The 19,118-nt window shown below is 35.9% G+C and overlaps 2 long non-coding RNA genes across 4 annotated transcripts; one reads left to right on the top strand and one right to left on the bottom strand.

Moving 5' to 3' along the window:
• The first annotated feature begins 3,153 nt into the window (after nucleotides 1-3,153).
• LOC127974264 (uncharacterized) lies at nucleotides 3,154-6,088 on the top strand. Its single transcript, XR_008157266.1, has 3 exons — nucleotides 3,154-3,765; nucleotides 4,449-4,543; nucleotides 5,469-6,088. It is a non-coding gene; the product is annotated as an uncharacterized LOC127974264 (long non-coding RNA).
• Nucleotides 6,089-7,946: 1,858 nt separating this feature from the next.
• On the bottom strand, nucleotides 7,947-11,722 carry LOC127974266 (uncharacterized). 3 transcript variants are annotated; one of them, XR_008157268.1, is made up of 7 exons: nucleotides 11,111-11,722; nucleotides 10,339-10,441; nucleotides 10,017-10,183; nucleotides 9,343-9,470; nucleotides 9,121-9,204; nucleotides 8,448-8,575; nucleotides 7,947-8,327 (listed from the first exon to the last, which is right to left on the bottom strand). It is a non-coding gene; the product is annotated as an uncharacterized LOC127974266 (long non-coding RNA). The 3 variants fall into 3 exon arrangements; XR_008157267.1 differs by lacking the exon at nucleotides 10,017-10,183; XR_008157269.1 differs by lacking the exon at nucleotides 10,017-10,183 and having other exon boundaries at nucleotides 10,339-10,433.
• Between the last annotated feature and the right edge of the window lie 7,396 nt (nucleotides 11,723-19,118).

The raw sequence follows: 19,118 nt of genomic DNA, 5'->3' as shown, positions 1-19,118 counted from the left end.
TAAACATACGGCATCTCACGGACATGGTTGCTTCAACACTAACTGTGGCTACTGAAACCATGCCTTCTTTCTTTGTGTGAACACACTAGTGGACTTTTCCACACTAGTGGACATTTCCACTCTAGTTAACCAAGTCTGAAAATGAACCAGGTTGTATGCACTGGTTGTATGCACATTTATAGTGTCTTTCAAACTACAAGCAGCAAGTTGGTTCCAGCAAAACAGAATAAGAACACTGCTACTATCGAGTACCAGGGAATTAGTCTTACTTGGTTTAAAGCTGCAGTAGGGAACTTTTGACGCTCTAGCGGTTAATAAACAGAACTGCTTGCGTCTTGCAGAAGAACATCGTAGCCTGAACTACTTCTCTCTGTTTATGTCTATGAAGAATCACAAAGGTACTGGGTTACTCCGCCGCGGTATCCCCGAAGCAATCTAAAATAGTCAGAATATAAACACTTATTATAGGTGCACCCTAGTGATTCAGGACAAGCCAAAAACACGGTTTGGAAAATGGATTCATGGTGTACTCGCTTATTATATACATTTTTCTACATTTTGAACACAAACAAAGTTACGGACCGCAGCTCTGATTGGTTATTTTTTACCGGGAGCGATGGAGTTTCTGCAAATGGCAATAGGACCACTGGGAGGAGCCAGAGGAGCTTGATTTTTTTCACAGATTATCTGTCTCATATTCTACTGTCAGGACACAATGACAGGTTTAATAAATATGTAAAAAATATTTTTTTACAAACATTCCCTACAGCACCTTTAAAGCTACACAACACAAAATTATGAGTTTTCTAAGAATTGAAGGATGCCCTGTAATCTGGCAGAGATCTTGTGGTGATGCTGAGGCCGTCTATGACCTCCCCTTATTGAGGGCTGCAATCCAGGCAATATTATTTCAAGGCACTATAAGGCATATTCCACCTTCATTTATTTGACAGCTTTGCTCGTAAACATGACAAATATACGACTGAGATGGAACAGACAGTTATTATGCCCTCCTCTTGCTGATTCCACTTAGATGTTGTTGACCTTCCTGGTGTAGTGTGGACCTATAAGTTTTTACAAGGTTCAGCCATAGCACAACTAGACTTCATTTTACTTTCTAGGCTTCTCTGTTGACATACATAACAACATTAGTGCATCCATCCTTCTGCACTGCTGTATGTATACAGTATGTCATCAGAAAGAACTGAATGAAACAAGATGGTTCAAAAATATCTTCACTTGGATATCTTACCTTATATGGTTACCAACACGGAGAAAAATGTATCAGTTTTGGTGGAGCACTATTACTTGGGGATCCATACACTGTTGTATCAGACCACCTTTGCACCAGATTGCTCTGTATACAATGCATGGTATGCCAATAGGCCCATGGACATAGACTGATCTTGTTCCTTCGACTATCCTCCAAATCTCCTTGTTTTCTGAGGTCAAACTCAACTTTTATCAGTTCTATGTTGATGAGAGCCTCCCGGTGTTCAAGCACTTGGTCTCTTGCTCAGTCATTTAGAATGTTGCAAAGGTAGCAATTAAGTTTTCCTACAATCACATAAGGCAACCACTTCACTTGCCCTCTAGCATGTATTTGGTGAAAGTGGAAAGGTTGTAAATAGGGTCGCTTGCTTTGCTTATTATCTACTCTGCCTCATGTGGCACTCTGCTGTGTCTAGAATCACAAGCTTTGTCCTAAAGATGTTGTGTAGTTCTGCTAAAAGTTGTTTTTCCTCTTCACTTGGATTTCAAGGTCCGGAGCACTTGCCATAGCTGTTCCCTATGTGATCAAACCTCCTTAAAGCAGACAGTGATTGCTCTCATCACCTGGAGGTGACACCTACTTTGTGGAAGAATTGTTTAGTCCAATAATTCCAGCTGGTAAGACCTATGCAGGTAAAACCTCACTCCCCTGATATCAAGAGTTACACTATTAACTTTCTCCAGAGGCCATGGTCTTTAGAATTCATCTAGTATTACATCTAGTATTAGAATTATATTGACATCTAGTAAAAAACATCTAGTATTCTCAGAATTGTATAGACGGTAAACGAACTTTTCTATACAAAATTGCTACCTTAATTTTACAATATTTCAAAACATAAACGTGGGAACTAATCCCACATCTGGGCTTCTTTAATTAAACTAAACATTTGGCATTGTATTATTGTGCAAATGGACATCTCTTTTGACAATATAATACCCTATGCTCAGAAAAGAGAGAATGATGGAATTTTTGTAAGGAGAAAAGTGCTTCAGTAATTACAAGTGTGTTTCTCTGCATAATTCAGCTGTCTGCTGCAAACGTGTCTTCTGCTCTTTCCCCTTTCAGTCAATAATTACATTTATTTCTCAATAAGAAAACTAGGCAAACTTACTTCCAAATGTTTCTCCTCAAGCCACTTCTGAAGAAGTTTACACTGTTATTTTGCTTTGATGTCAGTGTGTTTATGTTTGTGCTATGTATAGCACTCTATGTAGAAGTGAATCTGAGGGAGAGTACGTACAAGCACTGTTCCCACAGTTGCATGATATGTGTCCACTCCAAAGGCATTGATGTCTACACTGGTACAGTCTCAGAGATGTGCTTCAGAACTCACGGTTCTATCTGTATCTTATTCAGTATACTAATCAGTACTTTGGTCTTGTTGTCAGTACAAATATCTACACATCCTTAAAATATAAATTTGAGCAAAATTGAATAAGATATTAAAGCTTTGTTCATAGAATATACGGTGTCTTCAATTCAAGTGTAGTTTTGTTCCATTTCCGACTCCTTTCGGTTGTTTTAGCCATAAAACCCACAGATTCTGTGAAAACACGACTTAAAGATTTTACCCAAAAATGTCCATATGATTTTATTTTTATCTTTGAACATAATACATTGTGAAGAATGTTTTGGAAGCACCCTTTCCCATGCATCAAGTAACATAAAATACATTTCTAAGTCCTCTGAAGCCATTTAAATAGAAAAGACAATTGTTTACTGTGATTGATCACCACTAAATGTCAAATATGTTCTTAAAGAATGGGTCTTAAACTAAACCAGTTGAAAACTAACATTTCAAAGAAATTATGTAGTATTGATTATGAGTATCTATATTTGAGTACTATTATATTCTAACAAGGTCAAATAACTAAACCTATCAACACAGTCTCACTCTCTACTCGTCAAATGTCTGACGCATGGTCAAGTGATCTGGCGTCACTTTTTTGACGCACTGGGTATACCTTTGGCGTTATTTTTCAACGTGCAGGTTAGTCCGATAGACTTCTATAGAACTCAGCAGCGTTTAAATTTGACGTCTTGGTTCAGCACACCGCAACTACACTGAATAAATAAAAATAAATAATAGGCTATAAAAAATATATATATATGACAGAGATCGTTTTTATCTGGCCCTCCAACTTGTTTTTGAGGTTTAAATATTCTCGCAATCTGATATTAAAGTGATCTCTGTGCCAAAGCTTAGCGCGTTCATCAGTGGTGAGTTTAACAACACTCAACTGCAGGTAAAACAGCATTCATCGGTGAGTTTGACCAAAGCAACACTCAACTGCAGGGAAAACGGCATAAAAAGGTGAGTTTAACAACGCTCCAAGGCGCGTGCAAGTAAGCAGTTTAACCGTTTTCTTACACACCATTCTCGCTTATCGCTTATTCATAGTTCATCATCTCTATGAAATCACGTTCAAGAAGTCTCATTCAGCACACATCGCGATACTTGCCATCAGTTTCCATGTGCCACAGGGTCGGTGAGTAGATATAATTACGCTCTTTTAATGCCTGTTATAAAATGTATTCTGTCTTTATTAATCAGATTAGCGCCATATTGTTTACTCGCTGTATTATATCAGTCATCCTCGGCTGTCTTTGAGTTTCATTGCGTTTAACTAAATGAACACACCTGCTAACTAGTGTGATTAAACCCTGTCGGTCACGTGACGTGCCATAGACTTTCAATATATTCATTTCATGTCAAAGATGTAAATTTGTAGTAAAATCATGGTAACCACGGCATGTACAATAGCAACAAATTAAATTTGAAGTTAAAATCCAGGAACGGGACATTTACCATGTTTTTTCCTCAGTAACTGTAGTTCTACTATGGTATATTAATAATCAATATAACAATAAAATAATCATCAAACTAACTATGGTTGTACAACTGTAATTGTCGTTTTTGATGTGCTTTTATATGACAGATATCACACATTTACTGTACCATGCTTTTGATACATTTTTATGTAAATCCAAAAAAAGTAAATAAATGAAAGGACACATTTTTCCCTTCCTGCAGTTCATTCATATCAGTTTATATTTTAAATATTTTGCTCACAAAACATTATTAAAATTCTGTTTATAATTCTATTTTATTTTACCCCCCTCCTCCTTTCTTATTTTTATTATTTATGTATTTTTTTTTTTTGTTGAAAAGATGTAAAGGAAGCAGTCATCCCTGTGGTGTTTGTGGAGAGGTTTTCCTTCAGAAATGGAGAAGACTGAAAGCTGCGGAGGCAGACATTTGCAGCAGTAAGTCTGTGTTGGTTTTACATTTTTATCAAACTGCTGTTATAAATTGCACAGCATTTGTTGTTTCTTAAACTTTTGCACTGTCCAAATACCCACACTTGCCATCTTTGCACTTGACCAATCGATTATTTATTTGACGTCTTTCCTATATTTAGGCCAAGTGTTCGAGTGAGCATGATGACCACAAGTGTGTGTCGAACTTTTCATGACCTGATGACAGTGGTTCCCAATCCTGATCCTGGAGAACCCCAGCACTGCACGGTTTTGGTGTCTCTCTTATCTCACAAACACACTTTTGAGGTCTTGGAGTCTTCACTGATGAGCTGATGAGTTGAATCAGGTGTGTTTGATCAGGGAGACATCTCAAATGTGCTGTGTTGGGCTTCTCCAGGACCAGGATTGGGAGCCACTGCCTTATGGGACACACTTAAGTGTTTACAGAGATTTTTTTTTTTTTTTTTGATTATTATTCAACTTTGCATTTTAAAATAAATTCTAATTCTCTTTTCATTAGTCCCTATTACAGAGGACAATTTAATTTTGGGGGCTTCTAATTAAGTGAAAAAAAAGCAGTTGCAAATGATGTACAAAATAAATATACTTTTCTGTACACCAAGAAAACATGCAACACTTTGTTTTACTACCAAATTATTCTCAGTATCTAATTTTTATTATTATTATTATTATTAATAATATTTCACATACATTGGAAAGGTTTCCGTGAGCAGATCAATTACACTACTGATAACATTCCTTTAAGCATGTAATATATTTTTTTATAATTCATATGAATATAGCTTGCTATTATTGACTAGCTTTTAATAATAGATGCATTTAATATATAATTATACAGCATCTTTACAGAGGCTGGTTTTATGGTCTAAAAGTAGCATGTAATAATATTTCCTTCCTTTCTGTCTTTCAGGATTGTTCGCAGATAATGATGTTCTTCTCGATCATGCACAAGGACTCACCTCTTTAACTCTTTATCTTCCCAACACACACAGAAATGCTCCCTTGATTAGTGTTTAGACTTTGCAGTGCAGTTTTGTTTTAGTTCTAAGCTTATAATGAATACATTGTGACCTTCCAGCAACCCATATATTGTATACAGAACCAGTGATCAAAACAATGGTTGAAAATAGTATTTTTATATTGATAAAGCATTGTGTTCTCTTTTTCAAGCTTCATACAGTAAACTTTACTTCTGGTGCTTTTATCATAAAAAAACAAACATCAGTTCTCATCAGGAGTTTTCGTAAAGGACGTATTCATGCACAGCCATCCCCTAGTTCCAGTCATGAAGTGAATGATGTTATTGTCAGTTTTATTTCTGCATTTTTTTGTAGCAGGTGTTTGTTTTCCTGAACGTTATCTTTCTTCCTTTGTTCGGACAATCAGTGTTTATTTGATGCTGTGCTGATGGAGGTTTATAGATGATATTGCACACTTGACATGCATGTCTTCATGGTCTTTATTTTCTGAGTTTGAAACAGTGTGTTGTATCACTTTTTGGTCAAATAAATTCTTCAGTGTTCTCTGAAATATGGGCAATTTGTCTTTGAATCAGTTTTTTTAACTCTGTTTTTATTGCTAGATTTCAATTGGTAAAGAATGGCAAATCACAGAAAAACAAAAGTGAATAATTTTTATAGATTTAAAACAAAACATAACATGCAATTTAAATGTTACAAGCTAATCATTTGATTAGAAAATGCACCTGTCTTAGAAAAAAAAAAAAAAGATTTAATGAGAGGAATCGGTTCGATAGAACTGCGAATGCTGGCCATGTGCTCATCAATATTGCCCAATTTTTGTCAAGCTGAAAACAATAATTAGCGCATTTGCATTATTGTTGGAGGAAGGTGTAGACGTTAATAAAACACAATCTAATAGGTAGCAAATGTTATTGATTGTTAACCAATCTATCCCTTCAGCCGAAAAACGAAAGTCATCGGTCATAAATGGATAAGGAAGCGTGACGCCGCTGCTCAGCTTTGATATCATTGGCTGTCAATGTCCCTTGTCATCGCAGGGTTGTCTGTGGTTGGACTATCCTTTAACCCATACTAAACAGCGCATCGTGTTACAAAAGAACGTTTTGCTACTATTATCACATTAGTAATATATTAAGTTAACAATTAAGGGTTGCTATGTTGAGGAAAATTACCTCTTTAGCGAGATCCTAACCCTAACCCTAATCATAACTTCGATTAACTACAAAAAACAGCCCCTAGTTTCGCCTTTCCATATATAGAACGACGGAGGCTTGTGGGTAATGTAGTTTAAATCGTTTTATTGACGAAATGAAATAAATAATATATTTAATGGAAAACTGGATATATGAATAGTTTCATTGTGTAAACCTCTATGATATAATTGAAAGACAGAGTGAAATTTGGTATTTTAGAGGGAGCAATATTTAAAATGGCTTTATGAAACATTTCCATTTATTTCTGAAAACTGTGCCCGACATTATTTTATCAGCATAGCATAAGTAAAAATTCTTCTGGTTTTCTCTTTGATTCATTAATTGGACTCTGATTTACAGCCATTTCAAATGTACAGTTTTTGGCTCTTCCGGGGGGTGCTACTGGGCCCCTGGGGGTAGAAGGGCAGTAAAACCTACATGTATGTATTCTCCTCATAATGGACAACAAACTGAGCTGAGTCACATTTATATCTGACAGTTTTCACAGACTAACCTTTTCTTATTCTTATGTCATGAGCAGTAAAGCTTTTGACAGGACATGGTGAGGCCATCTGATGAAACATGGCAAAATTAGAAAGAAATGATTTAATAATAAAAATTATAGATTATTTATTTTATTTTTGAAGTTAACAGTAATAAATATAATGGATAAACCTGCAACAACATGCCATTATCTATTCCCCACTGTTAAGCAATAATCAAGGACAATTTATACACATTGTCATACTTCACTATTCCACAAGGAATAATTCATGGAGTACTCAGAATACTATATATATTAACTAATTAGCAACAATCAGTGTAAAAATGTCCTCCTCATCCCCTTATCTGGGTCCTCAGATGCTGAACATCAGTAATGTGCGTGCTCTTGGATTTAATGCAGTACAAGATCCATGTTGATCATTCCTGCTACATTCTCAGTTATCCCTCAAGTGTTTGTAACTATAAAGTAAATGGCTTTTCAAAATAATTCATCTAGTAAATCCCTTTATATAGATATATAGGCATATTTGTGATTAAATATATACAATACTAACTTTCTGGTGTATTGTTGTTCCAGGTGTCATTAATGTTTAAGCAAAAAATAATCCTGGTAATTAATATGTAGTTTTTCAAGTGTAGAATAAACCCATAGTAGCCTACAGTATCTAGTAAAATTATGAATTTACCAAGAATTTTCAACACACAATATTCACCATATTAATTTTATTGAAGCATAGACTATGAAGTTGATAAAGTAGCTTCAAGACAAACACAGTTCAAGGAAAATAATAAAGGATCAAAAATTCATTAATATCATAAATTAATCAGTTCACACAGATGAGTGATGAAATGTCCTTAAAAGTAAAAATAATCCATCCAGTCAACTGTGATACAGATCATGTGATACATTTAAGACATGTGATACTGTTCCAGAAAATAATGATTCCCATCATCACATCTAAACTGGTTTCATCTCCCCATCGTGTTCTTCTTCTCTCGTGTCTGGAAACAGTTTGTGGTTGATATCCAGCACTGGTGTGGTGTAGCCTTTTCTCAGCCAGAGGATCTCTCAGTCCTAAGATCCCAGACCTGGTCAAAGTGAAACACACAATACAGATTAAGTTGTTTAATTGACAGAGAGCTCAGCTTATGTTCTGTGTGATTTTAGCAGGGTGAGCAACTATGACCCTTGTAGTACTGTACACTTACCATTCTTCAAGCTGTTTTAAGACCTTTTGAGAAGCTTTTTCTCTGAAGACAATTTACCACATCCTCTTCTTTCAGTCCTTTCAAGAGCATCACTTGGTCAAAACCCCCCATTTGGCTGATGAGATCATCTGTACAAATTAAAATACTGCAATAAAAATTTCATTCTGCAAGAATTAAGGCAAAGGACTTGCTCATGAGACACCCCTTAGCATGTGACAGAATTTTTTGCCTCTATAATTCATCTATTGTTGCAGTAAATGTGTCTTTTTTCCCCTCTCTAATCTATCTTCAAAGTTCCTGACTTCTCTCACAAATGTGTTTTAGTGTAAGGCCTGGCTTCAAACCAATCAACTATCAATCCACAATTTATAATACAACATTTATGAAACAATGAAATAATGTAAACCACTTACATAAAACTTGTATTCTTTTATTTAAGACAAACAGTTGGTGTTTTTTTTTTTTTTTTTTTTACTTAAAGTTTAAAAATATTCGGGTCACACTTTGCCTACATGATTTAATTGTAATAGCTGTATATAATTTTTTTTTTATTAAGAATAAAAACATAGAAAGAATAAATTACGGCTGAGATGAACAGTCCTGTGAGATAAAATCATAAAGTGCTGTAACACATAACACAGCATTGCACAGCATTGCTTCAACACACACATACCAGAGGACTTCAGTCTTTGTTTGGGCTCAAGATGGCCGTCTTCATTCCTCATGAGCAAATCATTTCCTTGGTCTTCCTTCTCTTCTGAAAAACAAGATAATCTTACTCTGTGTGCAATTAACATTGCTCATTAAACATATAATTAAGTTAATTTAAAATAAGATTCAGACCAGAGCATTTGATGAGTAAATGTTGATTCAGAAATATTTTAAACAAATGTACCTGGGAAGAGCTGATCATGGCAAAATTCGCTGAGACTCAGTAATAGCTCTTTTAGTTTTTAGGAAGGTTTGTGAGGGTTAGCTCTTAAAAGAGCTGTTGAGCTTGAACAGCATTATCTGCAAACAATCCTGTAAGACAGAAAGAAAGAAAAATATTACTACATTACATGCATCTTATACATTACTGTGCGTATGTGTGTGTGTAATTATACAGCTATATTCATATATATATTTAAAAAAATTATTACAAGCTAACAGGACTGTTATCAGTAGTGCGCAAGTCTTAATAATGCCAAAGCGCAGTGCCCTTAATGAACACTAAACCCACATTATCTCCAATACCGCTCCGGAGCTCTATACCAGGCTTAGTGTATCCCATCATGCATCAATTTTTGGAATAAATTGTGAGACCTTTTGTCGAGATCTCACAAGGGGTCACGGAAACCTTTACAATGTATGTAAAATATTAATAATAATAATAATAATAATAATAATAATAATAATTAGATATTGAAAATAATTTTTCAATTAATTTATTTTAAAATGCAAAGTTGAATGATCAAACTAAAAATCTCTGTAAACACTTAAGTGTGTCCCATAAGGCAGTGGCTCCCAATCCTGGTCCTGGAGAAGCCCAACACTGCACATTTAAGATGTCTCCCTGATCAAACACACCTGATTCAACTCATCAGCTCATCAGTGAAGACTCCAAGACAGCTAAGAGAGACACCAAAACCGTGCAGTGCTGGGGTTCTCCAGGATCAGGATTGGGAACCACTGTCATCAGGTCATGAAAAGTTCGACACACACTTGTGGTCATCATGCTCACTCGAACACTTGGCCTAAACATAGGAAATACGTCAAATAAATAATCGATTGGTCAAGTGCAAAGATGGCAAGTGTGGGTATTTGGACAGTGCAAAAGTTTAAGAAACAACAAATGGTGTGCAATTTATAACAGCAGTTTGATAAAAAGGTAAAAACAACACAGACTTACTGCTGCAAATGTCTGCCTCCGCAGCTTTCTGCCTTCTCCATTTCTGAAGGAAAACCTCTCCACAAACACCACAGGGATGACTGCTTCCTTTACATCTTTTCAGCTAAAAAAAATACATAATAATAAAAATAAGAAAGGGAGAGGGGTACAATAAAATAGAATTATAAACAGAATTTTAATAATGTTTTGTGAGCAAAATATTTAAAATATAAACTGATATGAATGAACTGCAGGAAGGGAAAAATGTTTCCTTTTATTTATTTACTTTTTTTGGATTTACATAAAAAGGTATCAAAAGCATGGTACAGTAAATGTGTGATATCTGTCATATAAAAGCACATCAAAAACGACCATTACAGTTGTACAACCAAAGTTAGTTTGATGATTATTGTATTGTTGTATTGGTTATTAATATACCATAGTAGAACTACAGTTACTGTGGCAAAAACATGGTAAATGTCCCGTTCCTGGGTTTTAACTTCAAATTTAATTTGTTGCTATTGTACGTGTCGTGGTTACCATGATTTTACTACAAATTTACATCTTTGACATGAAATGAATATATTGAAAGTCTATGGCACGTCACGTGACCGACAGGGTTTAATCACACTAGTTAGCAGGTGTGTTCATTTAGTTAAACGCAATGAAACTCAAAGACAGCCGCGGATGACTGATATAATACAGCGAGTAAACAATATGGCGCTAATCTGATTAATAAAGACAGAATACATTTTATAACAGGCATTAAAAGAGCGTAATTATATCTACTCACCGACCCTGTGGCACATGGAAACTGATGGCAAGTATCGCGATGTGTGCTGAATGAGACTTCTTGAACGTGATTTCATAGAGATGATGAACTATGAATAAGCGATAAGCGAAATGGGTTGTAAGAAAACGGTTAAACTGCTTACTTGCACGCGCCTTGGAGCGTTGTTAAACTCACCTTTTTATGTCGTTTTCCCTGCAGTTGAGCGTTGCTTTGGTCAAACTCACCGATGAATGCTGTTTTACCTGCAGTTGAGTGTTGTTAAACTCACCACTGATGAACGCGCTAAGCTTTGGCACAGAGATCACTTTGATATCAGATTGCGAGAATATTTAAACCCTTAAAAACAAGTTGGAGGGCCAGATAAAAACGATCTCTGTCATATATAATTTTTTTTGTAGCCTATTATTTATTTTTATTTATTCAGTGTAGTTGCGGTGTGCTGAACCAAGACGTCAAATTTAAACGCTGCTGAGTTCTATAGAAGTCTATCGGACTAACCTGCACGTTGAAAAATAACGCCAAAGGTATACCCAGTGCGTCAAAAAAGTGACGCCAGATCACTTGACCATGCGTCAGACATTTGACGAGTAGAGAGTGAGACTGTGTTGAACCTATGCATTGCAAGATAATTTACTTGGGTGATTATGATTTTACCTATTTTAAGAACTGTAATATTTAGACTGTATTTCATGTATCATAAACGTGGATGTTGTAACCATAAGAATGATGCATGTCAACATACATTTTAAATATGCTAACAGAACCAAATTTGAAGCTACATGAAATATCATTTTGATTGCACCTCTATGTGTCCTTGCACGGGAAAACAGTAGTGAAATATTACTGGATGCAATTACAACAGGCCTTGGGTGGTCAAAAAAAAAACACTTCTGTCCTGGCAGTGCAGACAGTTAGTGGCAAGGGAATTATGTGTTCCTCATTCCGAACATTATACTGTTTCTTCATCATCTACCAAGAATGACAAGAAGGAAATACATAGAGACCGGAAACACACTCTTAAGTCATCACCCATGTTTTCATTCCAATGAAAAATTGGTTTGTCATTACATCTTCAGCAAAAGTCAATTGAAATAACTAGAATATATGTTGGGTTCAGATATCAGTGGAATTAGGCTGCAACTTTTTAATCAGAGCGTAATTACTCACATCTGAACATTATAAACACTTGAAGTTATTTTTGTCTTTAGGACAGTGATGTGTAAACATGAATTCATCATATCTGAACAAGACTTATTTTCATTGGCTGGCTCTGGAATGCAGATAGAGTTTGCTAATTATAAAGATGTCTTTAAAATAGAATAGGACCATTTTTTTTGTAATTATCCAGAAAAGCAATAGTCACCTTTTCATAATGTATTTCGATGAAACATTCTATTTTACGATTCATTTAGCTTTAATAACACAATGTATGTGAATTCCAAGGCTGTCAAGTCCAACGGAATTACAACATAATGTTCCCAACATCTGCTGAGAGTGGAAAATATATTCAGTGGTCTAGTTCTGTTTTTCCACCCCGAACAAACATAATATGAACACATTTATGCTGTGACATTTAATCAACAGGGGACACCCTGCCTCATGAATTGGATTAGTATAGTGCTACTGCAAGCCACAGCATTGTGATTGATTCCATTACCATAATACCACGTAAACAGAAATGCATTTACTAAAGATGGAGTTAAATGTTTTGTATTGCAACAGTCCTCTCAGACAGTGGAAAGGAGAAAACATTGAAGAATAATTGTATGGCTAGGGGAGCATAATAGTTTTTGTTTGAGGATTGTGGTTGGGGTCGGGGGGGGGGGGGTACTTGGGGGGTTGCTGTAGGGGAAAATTACCTGTAGCAAATGCTTAAGCACACAACAGTTCTTGTGTAGCAGGAAAACGAGAGGGTGTATATAAGTCTCACTCTCACATTTGGTAATAAATGCACCTTACAAATGTAAATTTCATGCAGTATAGTAAGTGTGGGAGCAAAAGTATAGGATGTATTTTCATACAAAACAGGGGCCTTAGCCTATATGTAGTTCAGTAATGTGTTGGTGGGCATTATTCTAAACACATCGACTAAAATACTGATGATTCAAAATTATTAATATTTGCTTGAAATCTGCTTGACATCTGGGTGGCATGGAGTCAACCAACTTGTGGCACCTCTCAGCTGTTATTCCACTCCATGATTCTTTAACAACATTCCACAATTCATTCACATTTCTTGGTTTTGCTTCAGAAACAGCATTTTTGATATCACCCCACAAGTTCTCAATTGGATTAAGGTCTGGAGATTGGGCTGGCCACTCCATAACATTAATTTTGTTGGTTTGGAACCAAGACTTTGCCCATTTATTAGTGTGTTTTGGGTCATTGTCTTGTTGAAACAACCATTTCAAGGGCATGTCCTCTTCAGCATAGGGCAACATGACCTCTTCAAGTATTTTAACATATGCAAACTGATCCATGATCCCTGGTATGTGATAAATAGGCCCAACACCATAGTAGGAGAAACATGCCCATATCATGATGCTTGCACCTCCATGCTTCACTGTCTTCACTGTGTACTGTGGCTTGAATTGAGAGTTTGGGGGTCGTCTCACAAACTGCCTGTGGCCCTTGGACCCAAAAAGAACAATTTTACTCTCATCAGTCCACAAAATGTTCCTCCATTTCTCTTTAGGCCAGTTGATGTGTTCTTTGGCAAATTGTAACCTCTTCTGCACATGCCTTTTTTTTAACAGAGGGACTTTGCGGGGGATTCTTGAAAATAGATTAGCTTCACACAGACGTCTTCTAACTGTCACAGTACTTACAGGTAACTCCAGACTGTCTTTGATCATCCTGGAGGTGATCATTGGCTGAGCCTTTGCAATTCTGGTTATTCTTCTATCCATTTTGATGGTTGTCTTCCGTTTTCTTCCACGTCTCTCTGGTTTTGCTCTCCATTTTAAGACATTTTAGATCATTTTAGCTGAACAGCCTATCATTTTTTGCACCTCTTTATAGGTTTTCCCCTCTCTAATCAACTTTTTAATCAAAGTACACTGTTCTTCTGAACAATGTCTTGAATGACCCATTTTCCTCAGCATTCAAATGCATGTTCAACAAGTGTTGGCTTCATCCTTAAATAGGGGCCACCTGATTCACACCTGTTTCTTCACAAAATTGATGACCTCAGTGATTGAATGCCACACTGCTATTTTTTTGAACACACCCATTTCAACTAATTCAACTAATTGCCCAATTGCACAGCCTTAAGAGCGTGCATATCATGAATGCTGGGTCTCATTTGTTTTCTGAGAATCTACTGAACCTACTGGTAACTTGTTTGCCACGTAGCAATAAAAAAATATACGAAAAACCTTGATTATTCTGGTTAGTCACATTGTACTGCTATTATTTTGAACAATACTGTACATACATACAGTGGTGGACAAATTTATAAAAGTTTGAGGTAAAACTCAAACTTTTACCTTTCCAAGCATTAATTTTGAAAGTTTTATGCACTTGTGTAAAAACAAAATGTGGTTAAATGAGGATGCTGTCAAAAAATATGTCATAAACAGATTTTTATTTATCAATTAACTTATATTATCTAAATTAAATCATCATTTGGTGATTAAATAATAATAATTACAGAACAATTAGTCACAACCAGGCAGGTACACTTAAGCACTGTTATTGCAGTGTCAGTATTTATATTTATTCATTATATATTTTTAATAAATAAAAAAAAAAACTTGGGAAAGGACAGAAAATGGTCTATTTACTTGGATAAATTAAAGCTTCACTTTCATCTTTGTATCCTGTTTACCAAGAATTTATTGATTAATGGTCCAAAAATGTTGTTAAACTAGAAATCAACATATAAACATTAAAAATAACTGACATGTTTTTTTTATTAAAACTCTCAGAGAGGACTTTGCTTACTCCAAGTCCACCACATGTCACTGGAGAGTACTGTAAGATGGGTCAGTGGATGGAAAAGAGAATAGCCACACAGCTGAAAACAAGTGACCAGCAAAAATCTTTACAAGAGTGAGTGACGACAACAGTGAGCTCATATATTATTAACAGCCTCCAGGTCACAGTTAAACAGTCATTAACTGCATTAAACTTTTTAACTATTAAAATTAAAGTGGGTAGCTAGTTTTCTCCCATCTTTCATTGTGCCCATATATGGTTTTCCTGTTCCTGTCTCCGTTATGTTCTTTTTGTTTCGGCTGTGTCCCGTTTATCTCCATTTGTTTTTGTTTTTTTTCTGATTACTTAAGCCCTGTGCCCAGTCTCCAGTGTTATATGTCTTCCTGTTCTCCGTGTTGGTGCTATGTGTATTCCTTGGATGTTGATTAAAGACTGTTTGTTTGAAGCCTACTCCACTTTGCAATGGCCTCCTAATTTGTTATGTACCTTTAAGACACCTCCTGTGATGTCATGCATTGTCTGGGGGTGTGTCTGTAAAGTGTTTGCACTGGTGATATAGCAGACTGTTCTACTATACTCTGCTCCAGACAGCATCCTGATTATTTGATTATTTTTTTATTATTTTTAATTCTGTTAGAGTGTGTCTTGTATTTTTCTCCCAACTCTTTTCCATGTATGTGGAGGATCGTTTGAAGCTACGTATAAAGACGTTTGGGATCACCAACTCTATCGTCTGAGTATTCTTCTTTTATTTCCTGACATCTGGGCAAATTCTAAAACAATCTGGTCGCCTGTTAAAACTTCTCCTCGCTCCATGCAGTAGCTGCCAAATCGTGACAACAGCTATACACATGCATTTGCCGCTGCCATAAAGCAATTCACAACACAGTGAAATTAGCAAAACACAACTAAATGAATCCCTGAGTTTCTTACAGTTTCTCCATCTATTTCACATGAGTATATATTCATGGTATTCCCTTATCAAGGTCATGACAACTGTCATTTTGGGCAATGGTTGTTGTTCCAACACTACAGGAAGTTCAGCCATGTTGTCATTTTGAGAAAAAATATGCAGCTGTGACATACATTTTGTCCTTCAGTGAAACAATTATGCTTCTCATTAAAATCTCTGGGGATGTGATTAACAACTAGCATATTGATTTATCTACTGCTATTTTAAGGATGCTTTCCTACTCAGTGACTGGAAGATCTCACTCTCATTAAATTAAAACAGAATGATAGACAGGGATATGTCACATAAGGTTGTCAGTTATTATTAAGTCTTGTACCGTTTTTTTTTTTTTTTTTTTTTTTTCGTATGATGTTCACATAAATAGTTGGTTAGATATGGTGTTACGTCAAGTACCAGAAAGTATCAATTTATATTTTATTCCACTGTTGTTTGTCTGGAGGACAAAAGACCACAGAATTGGGTTAATAAATAATGTTTTGAGATATGCACAGACACAAGACATGAGCGTGCATTCCAGAGCAATCATGCCATTTGTGTTAACAGAATTAACAGAATCTCATTCATCACTAGACCATTTTAATGGCTAATATAATATAAATATATTGATTTGCACCATCTTTTTTTTTTTTTAGTTTTTGTTATTGATTGAAACTTGATCATATACATGGGTCTATCTACACTGACAGAAAATGCTGAATTATTGAGTGGCAGTTCACCTAATGACTGGTGCTTTACGATATTCTATTCTATTTAATGGGTAAGACTGTCTCAGTAACTTGAAAGGCTGAACTGTTCAGTAATATTTTTTTTTTCCCTCCATGTTGTTGTTGTTTTTTTTTTTTTGGCTCTGTTATTCTCTCTGCATTCTTTATTCATTCAGTTAATTAATTTGAATGTCCAGTTGCATTTTTCATAAAATTAAAGTAGATGCATCTTAGCATGAGAAACAAAGCTTCATTTATTATTATATTAATTTGCCCCATCTGCCAAATCTAATTTGTTCTCATTCAAACTTTAAAACCTAGTTGCTTTAAAAAAAAAATGTCAACCACATTTCAATCTGTTCTTCACACAAAGTATATCTTAATAAAAGACTCTACTAAAGAAAAAAAAAATATGTTAGTTTTTATTTTTAAAAAGGACAACAAAACAATAATAATGCACAGCCAAACCAAGTAAATACATATATTCTGGAAGTATTTGTCACTCTGGAAAGTGCTCAGTTATAAAATTATTACTAGTCTAAGACTTTCAAACAGGTCAAGGGCTTTAGTTTTTGGACAACAGCACATTATTTGATTATTGCATATCCTTTCCTTTCCTGGAAGACAATATTGGCAGAAACAGCAATTCATTCTCAGCTGACAGAAATTGGAAATCATCTCCTGAAACGGACAAATCATCTGCTACCTGTTTCAGAATGCAGTGGACTGCTGAAATGCGTGAGTTGGGTTTCTGACAATCTCTTTCACATATTCTATCTGTTCTCTTCTTGCCCACCCTTCTGTGTTCAACATCTCATTTCTGCTCTGTCTCTCTCTCACACACACACACACGCACACACACACACACACACACACACACACACACAAACTCACACAAGTGCAAATGGATACCTGAATTCTGAGTCTTCTGTGAGATGTTTTATTGTATATCTTGATTACTTAAATTCACTCATTCTGTGAGATCTTTTAACTAGACAAACTTAATAATTTGCTCAGACATTGCACAAAAGAAACCTGCACACAAGGTATCACTTGGATGGTTATATGAAAACTATAAAAATAATAAAATTAGGCAAAACGGTACAGTAAGCTTCTCCAAAGCTAAGGCCTTCTGGTTTAATTTCGTTTGAAGTCACATATTTTTTATTAAAATTTATTTTTTCATGCTTTGCTTGGTGTATAAAAAAATAAATGCTCTGTATTTTTTGTAGGCAACAAGCTCTTTGACATACCATTGCATAGGCTTCATTAAATATTTGGTAACTCATTGGTTTTTATATTTTTTTTAATTATATCCATAAAGCCAGTAAATAAATATATTTGTTTAGCATGATGGGTTCGATTATTCCTCCAGCACCGTTTTTGAAGGCTGTAGTGGTTCACGGTTCCTTCTTACATGACCATGGTTATTAACCCTTAATATGTCACAACCATGTTTGAACATATACGTGAAAGTCCATTATCCAAACTTACATTTTTATAATTCATGAACAAAACCATTAAAAAAAATAATGATTTATGTACATATATATATATATATATATATATATATAGATAGATAGATATAGATAGATAGATACACAGACAGTACAGACCAAAAGTTTGGACACACCTTCTCATTCAAAGAGTTTTCTTTAATTTCATGACTATGAAAATTGTAGATTCACACTGAAGGCATCAAAACGTCTAAGGTTACGTATATAACCCTGGTTCCTCGAAGGAACGAGACGCTGTGTCGAGAATGTTTGGGGAACGCGTCCAGCGTGACATCTCTGAAAAACATGTATAATCAGTCCAAACAAAGGGCAGACGTCATAGGCGGGTGACGTCAGAGACCAGGAAGCATAAAAGCATGAGCGGCGAAGCTGGATATCAGCCTCAAAGGATGAAGCAAGCACCAGCCATAGATGCCGGAAGTTTGGCACTGCGACGCAGCGTCTCGTTCCTTCAAGGAACCAGGGTTACATGCGTAACCTTAGACGTTCCTCTTCAGGAACTCGAGCTGCGTCGAGAAGGTTTGGGGAACGAGAATGCCCACGCCGCCAGACTTTCCAATCTCTGCCTAGTGTGGAAGAGCACAGGTAAAGCAAGAGAAGGAGAGGAGCCTGACAGAAATTGGGGACAACCCATCCAATGCCAAACTTTAGAAGGAAGTGAGTCTTGACCCCCAGGACAGGGGAGATCAGAGGACTCGAGACTTAGGAAAACATCCTGATCACCGCTTAGCTTAAGCTTCTTCTGGCCGGAGGCCTCAGCCTCAGCGCACCATGGAGGAAACATGTAACCAGAGGGTTTCTGCTCACTGACTGGCCACCGAGAGGGGCGTGGTAGGCCACCATGGCTGCCACGTAGACCTTCAAGGTGGAGTGGG

This window comes from Carassius gibelio, chromosome B16 (assembly GCF_023724105.1).
Source record: "Carassius gibelio isolate Cgi1373 ecotype wild population from Czech Republic chromosome B16, carGib1.2-hapl.c, whole genome shotgun sequence".
NCBI classification, from domain to species: Eukaryota; Metazoa; Chordata; class Actinopteri; order Cypriniformes; family Cyprinidae; genus Carassius; species Carassius gibelio.
The sequence above is the reverse complement of the archived record's forward strand: the minus strand, read 5'-3'. Positions and strand labels throughout refer to the sequence as shown.